Below are 13,221 nucleotides of genomic sequence, written 5' to 3'. Positions count from 1 at the left end.
CTGTAATTTCCTTCAGGGACGCCGGTGCAGATACATGTTGAAGACACACAGGATTTCACACTACAAAGTGACTCAAATGGCACAAAACCACAGCAGGACATCATCAACAACGCAAAGGACAGTGTACAGCAGTATACATACATACTATTGTACCTGTGCAGAGTGCCAGTGGCCAAAGTTTGTAATTTTAACACATTTTTTGAGTAAAGAAAATTACTTTAGTTCACGCTTAGACAACCCATGACCTCGGCATAATCAAGCATAATAATTCAAAGGCAACCGGGCTTTCTGCATAATCTTGAAGGTGTGTTATTACTGATGTGGGAAGCTTGCAGGAGCTCCCTGGCATTTAAACCTCTGTGGACAGTTCACGTCATGCGAGAGTCGTGGTCGGTTGTTGGTTGTCAAAGGTTGTTTAGGTCACATAGCAGTCATCATGTGAAATATAGGAATTGAGCTATGGAATGTGAAACACAGATACTGTAGCTTCCTACACACACCTCTTTCAAACCATCTGTCTTCCCTGTCTAAAGTGAGCACACTGCGGTCATCAAAGGTCTGTCCCTTGGCCTTTTGATGTAAGTAAAATGCTGATTCTTGACCTGAGTAGTTAACCCTCCTATGTCGGACCATGCACTTATTCAGCACTTTTGCTCTTCCTATTACCCTTCATATGCCCTTGACTGCTACCACCGGTGCAACCTGCAGTCCAGCTCCTCTTGTCTTTGTATGATCAAGGACTATGACAGAATCACATTTATAATGTAATGCCAAATAATAATAATAATTAAATTTTACACACCCGCCATCCTCCCTGGACAGACTTTGTCTCTCTTTATACAACGTCAAGATCTCCCGTATCTTATTTGGTTTCTAATGAGTGCCTCTGGTGTCGGTATCAGATGAGAAAAGGGCCGTGACATGGGATGTGCATTCTACATATCAAGCATGTATGACTAGCGGTGGGTGTCATTAAATTGCATTAATTAGGTACCGGTCATTGATTAGTAACAAATGAAATATTCATAAACTCCTGGACAACTGGTGATTTTTTTTTCAACTATCTAATTCATTGTAAATCATCCACACACCTCTCTTGCATTTCATTTACAGCCCAGTATAATGATGTTTTCTAGCAGGAATGTAGTAATAACTTGGTGATCAATGGCGCTCTTTATTTTCAGTGGATTTCAATTATAGCAAAGGTTAAAACGTTCCAAACTTTGGCCTAACTTTCACTAAAGCAGATGGGACTATGGATTAACGTGGGACACATTGTGGATATCATTTATGTGAAAAGACGTGTGCAGGTTGGAAACAGCGGCTCTGTCGAGAAGCAGCTGGAACTCTGACGTGGGATTAATTTGAAGCAGTGCAGAGCGATTGACTGCTTTCCTCAGGTTTCTGCTGCTGGAGAGGATTCCTCAAAACCACCAGCTCATCTTTACCCAGTTGAGGTAATTCACTTTAAAATGAGGGACTCCGATACTGTGAGCCAAGGGAAACGTGTAAAAAATACCAGGCAACTTCATCGTCACTGGGATTTTTTTTTTTTCATATCATTTTCAATTTCTATCCATACTGTTGCATAACTGCAGTCTTTTTTTTTTTTTTTTTTTTTTTTGCTTGTGTGTGTTAAATCAAACTGCCAATCCTTTCAAAATGGTTGAATCTAAAGTGCCACCAACAGTAAGCCTGCTTCATGTTCACTGGTCCTTAAATATAGTTGATTATAACATCAAATATCACTCTTTGTAAGCAAATACCTTAAACTAACTAATGAGAGCAATCATCCATAGTAAATTATACAGTGCTGTCAGCAATCATTTTGTCAGTGAGACTCACATTTTTACAATTTTTACTCTGCTGTCCTGTACAAGTTAAACATATATAATTTATGTAATATAATACTTTTATTTTATTTTCTCTACTGTACAGAGCAATATCGTGAAAACCAACCAACAAGAGTGTACATGTGTGTATGCATCACTTTAATAAAAACTGAATTGGTGATGATATAGGAAAAAGTTAGGCCACTGTGATACCTGTCATGGTTTTGTGTTTCTTGTGTTTTGTTTGATTCTGTTTCATGTGTTTCTTTTGCCTGGTTCTTGATTGTGAGTGAGTGATTTCACCTTTGTCTTGTTCTCCCCTCCCAGTGCCACACCTGTCCTGTGTCTGTTAATCATCCCTGATTGTTCTGATCCCTCCCAGTGTTTCCCTCAGCCTTTCCTCTGTGTTCTCCTGTCTTGTGCTCCAGCCCCTTCCCCAGGTGTGTCTTGTTTGATCATTTAGTTCTTGTGTATTTAAGTCCTGTCTTGAGTTCTGTTCCTTGTTGGTTCATTGTATTGTGCTGTGCTTCATTGTGTTCTGTTACGTTCTGCTTCCTGCCTGAGTTTCTTGTGTTCCCTGTTAATTAAATTTTGGTTTTCATTGAGCATTTTTTGCCTGCGGCTCCTGCTTTTGGGTCCTCCACCTTCCAGAATGAACCAACCAATACAGGACCCAGCGGAGCAATACTGTTTCTGGGAACGTACAAGCCGCTCTGAGGGCCCCGCAGAGCCGGTTCCCCAGGCCCTGACTGGAAAAAGCACTTTTCTGGACTCTCATAAGCAGAAACTCAGAGAACTCGCTGACTGCAACTGGACGCTGGTGGCTACCATCACTCAGCTCTCACAGCAGGTCGCGGAGATCACCACCTCCGTCAGGACGATGGTTGCATCCCGGGCTCCAGCTGCTCCTGTGAGTGCTCTTCTCGGGTGTGTCGGCCACTTGCAGGCTAGCCGCAATCCAGCCACCAGTCTCAGCATCCCAGCAGCCCCAGCTACCAGCCTCAGCAGCCTGGCGAGTCCAGCCTCCTGTGCCAATACCATATTGGTATGCCCAACGCTTTATAACATTAGAGGCGATATAATCTCTAAATGTATAATCTCATGCTCTGCCAACCTCAGTTGACAGTTTTACCTTTAATGAATTCATATTTGTGATACATTAAGTCTGTCAGCTTCATCATTATTGAAGGAAATAAAAAAAATAAAGAGTGCATTTTTTATTTACCTTATTATCGGCGCACAGATAATGCTTGTCATGCCAATCATCATATAGACAGAACAAAAGCAATCTGCATATGTCAAATAATTAACTGCTCCTTTTCAGCTTCTGCCATTTGCAGTTTGGGAAGATTTAAGTTAGTAGGTGAATTAGCTCCTTGGTTTAACATCATGCTAGATGGCAAGATTGTTAACAAAAAAATCAGACAAAATGCAGCCTTTATCAGATAATAATACAAATACTGTTTTGACAGCTGCTCTAAAATACCTTAATACAGCAGCTCAGTAAGTTAAAGCAGACGAATGAGTTAAGATGAATTCAATTTTTTTTTTTTTTCTTTACTGATGAATACACACTAATATCACCTGTGGATTATTTTCCACTTTTTTGAACAGGGTTTTTTTTTTTTTTTTTTTTTTTTTTTTAAACCAAGCACACATCTTCAGTTTTGTTTGGGCATACCCACATGGTGGCTGACCCACGTCTGGTGCTTCGACCTTAGTGGGCAATCTATTATTACATTATCCATCCAGACTGTATTATAGATCAGTGGTATGTTTGCATGCTCTTGGGACCAACCATCGCCTGAAGCCCACGCCACTGACTGCCACTAACAAAGTCTGACATCTATATCCATCTGAAGAAGACCGCAGTGCAACCGCGGGATACGCAGTGGCAATGTTTCCATCTACTCATCTTTCAAGTGGAAAATTGCATGCCTTCCATCTTCTGAGAAAGCACGACAGTAGTCACAGGAATAGAGTGGATTCATCCTGTAGCATACACAGAGCAGTGATGCTTTTTCCTCCGTCCTTGGCACAGCATATGACCATCACACATGTTATATTATCCAGAAAACCATTCATGTGGAGCGGTTATCATGCTGATTAGACTGGGATCATACCATGGCTGATAATAGACCAATGGCAGTGTGGAATACCCCAGATCTCATCAACAGCAGGAGGTGAAGGAGACAAAGAAGTGAGGACGGAATTCATAAACAGATAAATGATGCAGCCATTTTTGAGTTAATTTACCATTTTAATTTACAGATGGTGTTTCCATCTTCATGACATATTCAGAAAATCCCCATTGCATTGTCTTTTGTGCAAACACAAGTATGGCATTAACCCGCCGCTGCCCCCAGTGCTGATCCAACTTGATCCCGTTAGGACTTCAATACACCAATGATGGCTTATTAAACTCTTCTTTGCATGTTTTGACCCATTCACCTGCCTCTTTTCACATGCAAAGCAGCTACATTCTGTATGAGCAGTGTGTTTTGGTGTGTGCATGTGTGTATGTGTGAGTGTTTTATGAATTACATGATCTGCATGGATGTATGCAGTATGTCCATGCATTGCATATGTGTACATATTACGGAGAAGGCCAGAGAGATGGTTTGGCTATTTTGTTACCCCCATTATGTATGTATGCATGTGCTCTGTATGCTATATGTTGTATAAATTATTTGTTAAGTAGCAAAAATAGCATGGACGTAAAGGCGATGGCCACTGCAATGCTGCTGAAGAATACATGACCAATAAATTTAATTACTGAACAGGCAACTTCATTAATTTCTTCTTTGTCTTCTCAGGCGCAGTTAGCAGATGAGTAATCAAGGGGAATGTCCGAAAGCCCCCAGCTCCTCCTTCCCAGAGTGCCCTGCCCTGCCACTCACTCTGATGGAGCTGCTAATTAAGGAAGTGCCACAACAGCATCACCCACTCCATCCATGAGACACATTAAATCAACCTCTGTGTTTCTTTTTGCTTTTTTTTTCTTCTTCTTCTTCACAGCAGGAGCATCACAGCAACGGTTAAAGAAGCAGACAAATTCTCTCTGATCTGTGCTTGATTGCTTACATACGCATGCCTGTGTGAGCGCCTGACAGTGTGTGTGTGTGTGTGTGTGTGTGTGTGTGGGTGGGTGCATGTATGTGCTCAGTTTTGCGTCACTGTTGTTTCTATTTCTCGGGTGGCTTATGCACTGTGTGTGAGTGTGCTTGTGTATGTGTGTGTGCAATGCTTGAGTATGAGCATTTGCACTTCAGTGTGTGCATATATTTCAGTTTGCCAGTAAGTGGGCCTTGTTCTGCTTAGCTGCACAAGGGCTGGATCCATTACCCAAATCATTTTGGGAGAAGTTGGAGGGATGAATGAAGAAAGCAGAGCAGCAGCAGCAGCAAGGAGCCATAGAGAGAAGGAATGAAGAGAGAGAAAGAGGTGTAGTAACAGTGTGAGATAGAGAGATGCAAGGGTAGACATGGAGGAGACAGAGAGAGGGAGGGCCTAAAAATTTCTGTGGGATCTCTGCAGCAGAGAGTAATGGCTGACTTATTACTATAAGTGCAAAAAATGTCTTTAACCATGCTGGGACCAAAAGACGGCACAAAATTTGATAAAAGCAGCCGCCTCTGAGTTCTGTATGGAGGGGAAAAAAAATCAGATTTGAGATGGAGAGATGCAAGGGTATAGACATGGAGGAGAGAGACAGATGGAAGGCCTAAACAAAGTCTGGAGGATCTTTGCAGGGCAGAGTCACGGCTTTCTACTTTTCACTTAAGGCCACAGAAGCGTCTGAGGACTAATGCGCCTCAGAAAACCGAAAATGTCAATGGATCCTTATTCATCCTTGCTCTCTCCTTCTTTCTTAAGGCCATAGCTCAAATGCTCAGGACTGAGTCCAGATACTTTCCTCAGTACTGCCCTGCTGAAACACACTTAAGATAGAGATATTTGTTAATGTTTGCACAAAAATGGCCTGCATCTATAAAGATTTTAATGGTACAAACAACTAAATTTTGCAGGCATTCTATCCTCTGTATGTGGCTGGACTTTGCTGTTATCAGAAGCATCTGTTGTTACTGTCTCTCATGTTATTAAACCAGGATGAGCACCTCTCTTGGATGTCTGATGGAGGCAGTAGATAAGTCCATATGCAGTGCAGATTATCAGGAAGAAATAATGCACTGCCTGCCAAAATCCAAGAACATAATAATAAGGATTTTAGAAATGTCTTTGGGTCTCTCAGATTGCGACTTAATGATGGTTGATCTGACATGCACAATAATTTCTGAGGTGGGGGAAGGTTCATGTAGCAGCCCCAATCCAATACAGAGGTTATAAGGGGAGAAGGTGTGCACACCGCCACCTGTAATATCCCTGTAACATTCCCATAGTAACTCAATCATGTCAAGGGAAAGAGGACCATGATTTATTATCATATTGTAGCTCTGAGCAGATTGATAATTTACGCACTGAAAATTGTGACAATGCATTTTTTATTGCGGAAGGCCTATAAATTAATGATGACGTTAATAATAAAGTACAGCCCTGTCTCCGTCCAGCAACTGTCCTCTGCCTGTGCAGCTTGCTACCTCACATGAAATATAACATGAAATGTTAATTGGTGGTAGGAGCTGAGCTGTTTCACTTGCCTTGGTGCTCTTGAAACAAAACTCGATCATATCATGTAATTTAGGAGACAAATTCATGAAGTTGCTTTGGTGCAAAAGAAATTACGATTCACCTGTGTGATGAACGGTCCTCTAACCACTGGCTCATTGTTTCATAACAGAGTGAAGTCGCTCAGTCTGTCTGTTTAACCCTTATTTATCTATGGTAGCACCTGCATGCAATATTCCCTGGCACTTTACTCTATTCAGAGCAACATTCTTGTGTAATATACTCAAGCACTTTATACAGCTGTTTTTATTTCTTTTAGTTGGTTTTATATTTTTATGAACTCTCTTAAGCACTTTATACGGCTGTTTCTTTGTATTCCTTAAGTCCGGTTTGTATTTTTATCTCCCCGCTGGTCATTTATCGCCTCCTCTGTTACTGTGTGTAGGAAGAATGTTGTTGTTTGCTTGTTTTATTTATGTAAAGTCGGGACTGTAGAAACTGAATTGCTCTTCGGGCATAAATAAAGCTTTCTGATTCTGATTCTGATTCTGATTCTGATCCTGTCCAGATGCATTGTGCTGATAACAGTATAGTGCCACAGTGGACAGTGCCAGTATTGCAGGCAAATTTGAAAAACAGTGGTTATTATTTATTTTATTTATTTTATTTTATTCAATTTATAAAGGACAGTGTGCACTTTCATTAGCTATTCAAAGGAATAAAAAGATGAGTGCACCAGATTTAGCAAGAAAGCTAATTTCCATCTGTAGTCCTTACAAATAACATTAAAACAATCAACACAGTAAAACAAACATTAAAATAATCAACACAGTTAAAACAAACATTAAAATGATTAACACAGTAAAACAAACATTAAAACAAACAGACCTGCACCTATCACATACCAATACACACAACATAAACACTACAGGCAGGCCATACAAACATAAATAAACAACCTAACCATTCCTAATGGAAAGTGCAGTGTAAAAAATGCCAGTTAGGTAGTAGAAATTATTATTGTATACTTAAAGTGCCAATGTAGAATACTGTAAACCTATTAGCATTATAATGTAAAGTGCCATTGCAGAATATTAAAAACATGAGGTTATTGGTATCATCAGGCTATTAGAGGTGCAAAAAAATGTGTTTAACCATGCTGGTACCAAATGACCATATGAAATTTGACAAAGGCAGCCATCTCTGAGTTCAGTTTGGAAGAAAAGTGCTGCATATTGTCATTTCCTCAAATCATGTTTTCAGGGGAGCTCATGTCTTATTAAAGGGAGGCGAGCTCCCCCTGGCTCCCCTGTAGGTCGCACCCTGCCACCAGTGCTGACAAATGCAGAGAGATGATCCCCTGTGTTGATCTCCAATACCTATAAATGATATGGGCAACTCTGAGGCAGCACATTTTCACTCGACTAAACACAAAATTATTCATCTGTTAGCCTGTATCTCAACAGAATCCTCTGACTTTTATAAAGATGGTCTCTCTCCGTGCGTTTGTGCCTCCTGTGGAAAGCACAGATAGTAACACACGGACCGACAGCCTCCTTACAGATTGCCGAAAGGTTGTGCTTTACAAAATCTGTCAGAGGACGTAACCTTTTGAAGGAGAGACCCTCTCCGACGAATACTCTTGTGTTTGTAAAAGTATCGGGGGGTTTTGTCGGGTCATTTCGCCGCCTGTCTAAACTCAGGCGATAATGTGAGACTCTTGCAAATGTGACCTTTTGAGCTGTTTTCAATAAAGTATTTGATATGTAATTTGATCTAGTGTGTGCGCACGTGTGTGTGTGTATGTGTGTGTGTGTTCTCTTACATAGCGTGTGGCTGTACAATCTGGATTGAGATATAAGCCTGTTTGCAACAGAATCACCACGCGGCTCTTTGCAGAACAGAGGAGATATTTGTTATAATAACAGGAAAAAATATCAGCGTCTTAATGGAAACAGTTTAACTCAGCAGAGTCAGACTCCTGTTAGGGAGCAGGCTGCAGGCCAAAGGAATTTATAACAAATTGTAAAAATCAAACAATAAAGATTTATATATTAAATAAGATCATCAATGAATGGAAAAAAGATCGAGGCAGACTCATAGTGCAATTGGCCTGTGAGTAATTTACTCAGAGTAAATTAATGACAAGATTAAAAAAATAATAATAATAAATCAAGTCAACAAAAACTTATCAAGCATTTGTATTAAATGTAAAATAAAATAATTAAAAAAAAAAAAAACCTCCAAAATCCATGCATTTGGGGAATGTGACAAATTCAAAACTTTGAATTTTTCACCATCACTTTGTTTAATTGATGATATCCATCATGTCACCATAACTAAATATCCTGTGGGGATAGATAATACTTTTATCATCACTAGTTATGAAGAGGGTCATATTGCACTACTGGAATGATCTCCATCTATACGCCACTGGAAAATATACACGTTACATATTCTGAAAATGGAGCAACATGTGGCTGTTGAAAGGAAGAAAACACAGCAATTTAACCAAGAAAGGGGGTTTTTGTAGCGACACACACCAATACACACTGCTAGTGGCTCATAGGTGATGTCCATATGGTGAGTCTATACATTGTTTGATTTGAAATCCTACTCATTCTGGCTTTAACTAATGAACAGGTATAAAAATAGAATATGTAATTCAAGATTTGATCATTCCCTGCGGTCCTTTTACTTCTTCTTTCACTAGCAAGGACCACAGCAACAACAAGATACGATTGAACAATTTATTGCGAAGTGAACTGTGAACTTGATTGACAGTCTTGTCGTTCGGATGCGTGTGGGGAAGCTTCTTAGGGAATCCGCCGTAGCTCCCGGGCACGACGAACCCCCTCAGGACCCTACGAGGATGGGAGAGGAGAAGGTAGAGAAAACAGGGTGGGAGGGAGGGGCGCAGAATACGAGACTGACAGAGAGGAAGAGGGTTAGGAGAATTTAATCAATGCCAGAAGAGGCGTGGTTGTGGTGTGGTCCTGCTTGAAGAGTTGACCAGTTGATGTATTCCCACTGCATTGAGTGTTTGGTGTGCATGCATGCCTGTGTGTGTGCATGCATGTGTGTGTGTGTGCTATTGTTGTTATTTTGTCATTTTCTCCTCATTATTGGTTCTATGATGTCTGCAACTGTGAAATAAACGCATAACAAACATAATAATACACAAAAAGTACAAACAGGGCATGAGACTGATCTCTGCAGTAGTTTAGTTTTAGGTAGTTTTAGGTTCAATGACTGCAACGCTGAGCGCAAAACAAAACAGGCTGAACCCTCCGCGTGTGTTATCGATCCTACCTTCATAATCATAAATGACAAGTGGGACTGTCAACCACACTTTCTGAAAAGAACACAGTAAATCTGTAGTGTGTTTTAAGACCTTTATGGAAATGAAAGCACCCAGCCCGTGGAGAAAAATATTCAGTTTATGTAAATATAATGTGTTGTTGATGTTAATGTAATGGAAATGAAATTGCACGGCCTACTGAGGACAATGTTCTGTTGATGTTAATGCAATGTACTGTTGATGTTAATGTGATGTAAATACATTCACTCAGCCTACAATGTACCGTTAATGGAGCCTGATGTTAAATTCAGGGCTAGAACAAAAGAAAAAAACACAACATGGATCGAGGCTGCAACAGTATTGTGTGATCTCTCACTACACCAGTTGACAATTGAATAAACATCATATTTTACCCCTAAGGAGTATTGCCTCCAATGCGCAGGCATGAGTTCCCTTGTTGGGTCTTTCATCGTCTCTGATGTCTTGACATCAAAGCCAAGAATTAACAGGGGTAACCAGAACCTGCCGCCATGTTTAGTCTGATTTAGGATTATCATATTACCTCCTGTCAAAGCGCCAGATTTGATCACACCAGTAAATGGACGCTATCAGTCGTAATCCCCTCCACAGGTTTGGATTAGTAGGTCCCAGCTGCATCTTGTAAAGGGTCAAAAACTGTAATTATCTATTCCTATCATGAATCTACTTTATCCAATCCAATGGGACCATGGAGCCAGACGTACCATGATGTAGTTTAAAGACTAACGAAGTCCCTTACTGGAGGACACGGTTGGGGTGGAGGATGGATCGATCACACCAACCCTCGCTCAGGTATCACCTTTTCCTTACCTTTTCCTAAACTTAATCATGATGACGAACCCTTTCCCAACCTTAACCAAGTAGCTAACAAAAGCAAAGCTAATGAAAACCAATGAAAGTGGCTAAAGTTATTGATGGTGAAGAAGGTGCAGTAGGGCCCTAACCCAAACCTATGGGGGGATTATGACTGATAACCTCCATTCAGTGGTGTCAAATCAAATCAGGCACACCAAGTCACAAACTGTTTTTTTTTTTTTTTTTTAAACAAGTTATTCATGTAGAAGCATGTGACTACATGATTACACTCAATCGTACAATGAAAGTGTACATGTTCATTTTCTGGCTCATGTATTTTCACATTTATGTTCATGTTCTTGTCTAGAACTATGAGAAGAAACTGTTGCACTGTACATTTTATGAGAAAAACATTTTTTTTTTTTAAATAACTGTTTAAGTAACTCCATCAGTGTGTACACAGTTGCTTAATCTCAAACCACAGAGAGGAAATGTAACCTTCAATTTTGCTTGAAGAATCAAGACTTCAGCCACAATTATTCCGAGTATGGGCTGATTTAATTGTTTGTTTGTTTTTTTAAATTAACACCCAAGAGTGCTGTGTGTGATCTGTGTATCCGTTAATTAACAGAAGGTGTCAGAACAGGCATGATCTTCAGCCAAAAAACATCAGACTTTTTCTTAAATAGGCCTCAGAAGTCTGGCGTCGTGTCTAACTCAAACTGGATGAAATGCATCAGTGTCTCCATGTGGAAAATTCATGGGCTTTTCATGTAATTATCCCCGTCACAGTCGCCCCATTCTGTCTGCTTGCCTGTTTGTCTGTTTGTTTCTTTGTTTGTGAACAGGATATCCCAAAAAGCTATGAATGAATTTGCATTTATACAGCTGGGTCAAATCTGTACTTGTGGTTTCAGAGTCCATGCACAAACCGTTTACAAACCGCGCTCCCATGGATTCATAATGCATACCCACGGATTACGAATCCATACCCGTGGATTTGTAAACTGTGCCCTCGGATTTCAAGGCAAATCTGTGGACATGGATTTCATATGTTGTACCGCTTTTATCACTTTTTTCACATCAATTTTCTCCGAGTGGATGTGTAAATTATGCTGCACTGCTGATTGACCTGTGGCCAGCGTTTACAATCTGCCCTGGACGACTTCTTACGTTCCTGTGCCCCGGGGTAATCTATACAGCATTTGCTTGCACTGTGTTTCATCTGCATGTGTGTGTGTGCATTGGTGTACATTTTTCAGCACTAGTCGCTGTAGTTTGCTACCTCACATTTATATTGCATATTGTCATTCCACTGTAAATATGGCACCTCTAGCTATATTTTTTAAGTAATTCATACATTCAAATCTTCACATTCCTTATATGAGACATGGTGCTGTAATGGGAATATATTCGTTTTTAACAATGCACATCCACATATTGTATCTCGATATTTTCTGTGCTTATGTATGGTCCTTTGTAGACATGCAAATTTAATATTTTTGCAAAACTCACATGTATTATAAGTTTTTCATTTGTTATTTCTTTGTATTAATTGCCCTACTGTGATGGCTCCTGGGGTTACACACCACTTGAATGAAGTAATGTGTACCTTTTCATACTTCACATTACATTCTGGTCTATTATCATATCTTGCCTGTTAACTGCTGGAGGCCAAGTCAAGCCATTATCACAGCCTACAAAACCAGCAAGGCCAACACATTAGGCATAGGGAATACGCTCTCTACCCCCTTTTTTTTTTTTTTTTTTGCTTTTTTTCTTGCCCTTTGTCTCTATGTGTTACTTTTTCTCACACCATCTCCCTTTCACTTTCTATAAAAAAGGCCAATGGGAAAGATATTGAAGAACTGCTTTCTCGCTTGTAGCTTTCCCTACTTACCACTCTAACTGCACATTAATTGGCCTCTGGACAAGCGCGGTATCGAGTCACTCCGGTTAAAAGCAGCTCCTCTGCTCATGTAGCCACTGTTGTGGTTGATGGAAAAATGTTTACTTTTATTACAAAGGGAATAAAGTCTAGAACAACAAATCAGAACCTTCATCTATGAGCCTGGGGCCATGTCCACGCTAAGCCAGGTAAATCACAAGGCACTGTTTTGGTGTTATATTCACATTACATCACACTAGTGCCGTCGGAGTTTGTTTTCCAAAAGCTCACCGGCACACTGAAATGCCCCAAAATGCTTTCAAGTCCCCTATTGAGCATGCATATCCTCAGTCCTAGAGTATGGCCTTGCTTACATGACAGTCCTGTGTTTGTGTTTTCAAAAAGCTCCATTGTCCCTGTCCCGCCTGTGTGGATTCCAGGTAACACAGAATAAGTCTCTTTTACATTTCCATGGAAGGGCACAACTCCCTTGCTGTCAGACTAGTCCTTCAGTGAGGCTAGAAACTAATGAAGAAAAACTTAACTTCAAGTGCAGGATAGTGAGTTTATTTAATTCTGCTGAAGCAATAAACCAGTTGTTTCAATGCTAAAATAACAATAAAATCATAAGATGCCTGTCAAGACTCTCAGTCATCCAGGTCGCGGTTATCCAAGGGGAATCAAGAGCAACTGGACTTACCTCTAGCTTACAGTGCAATGAAAATATGCAATGTGGACTT

This window comes from Myripristis murdjan, chromosome 12, assembly GCF_902150065.1.
Source record: "Myripristis murdjan chromosome 12, fMyrMur1.1, whole genome shotgun sequence".
Classification (NCBI taxonomy): Eukaryota; Metazoa; Chordata; class Actinopteri; order Holocentriformes; family Holocentridae; genus Myripristis; species Myripristis murdjan.
Note: the sequence above shows the minus strand (reverse complement) of the source record.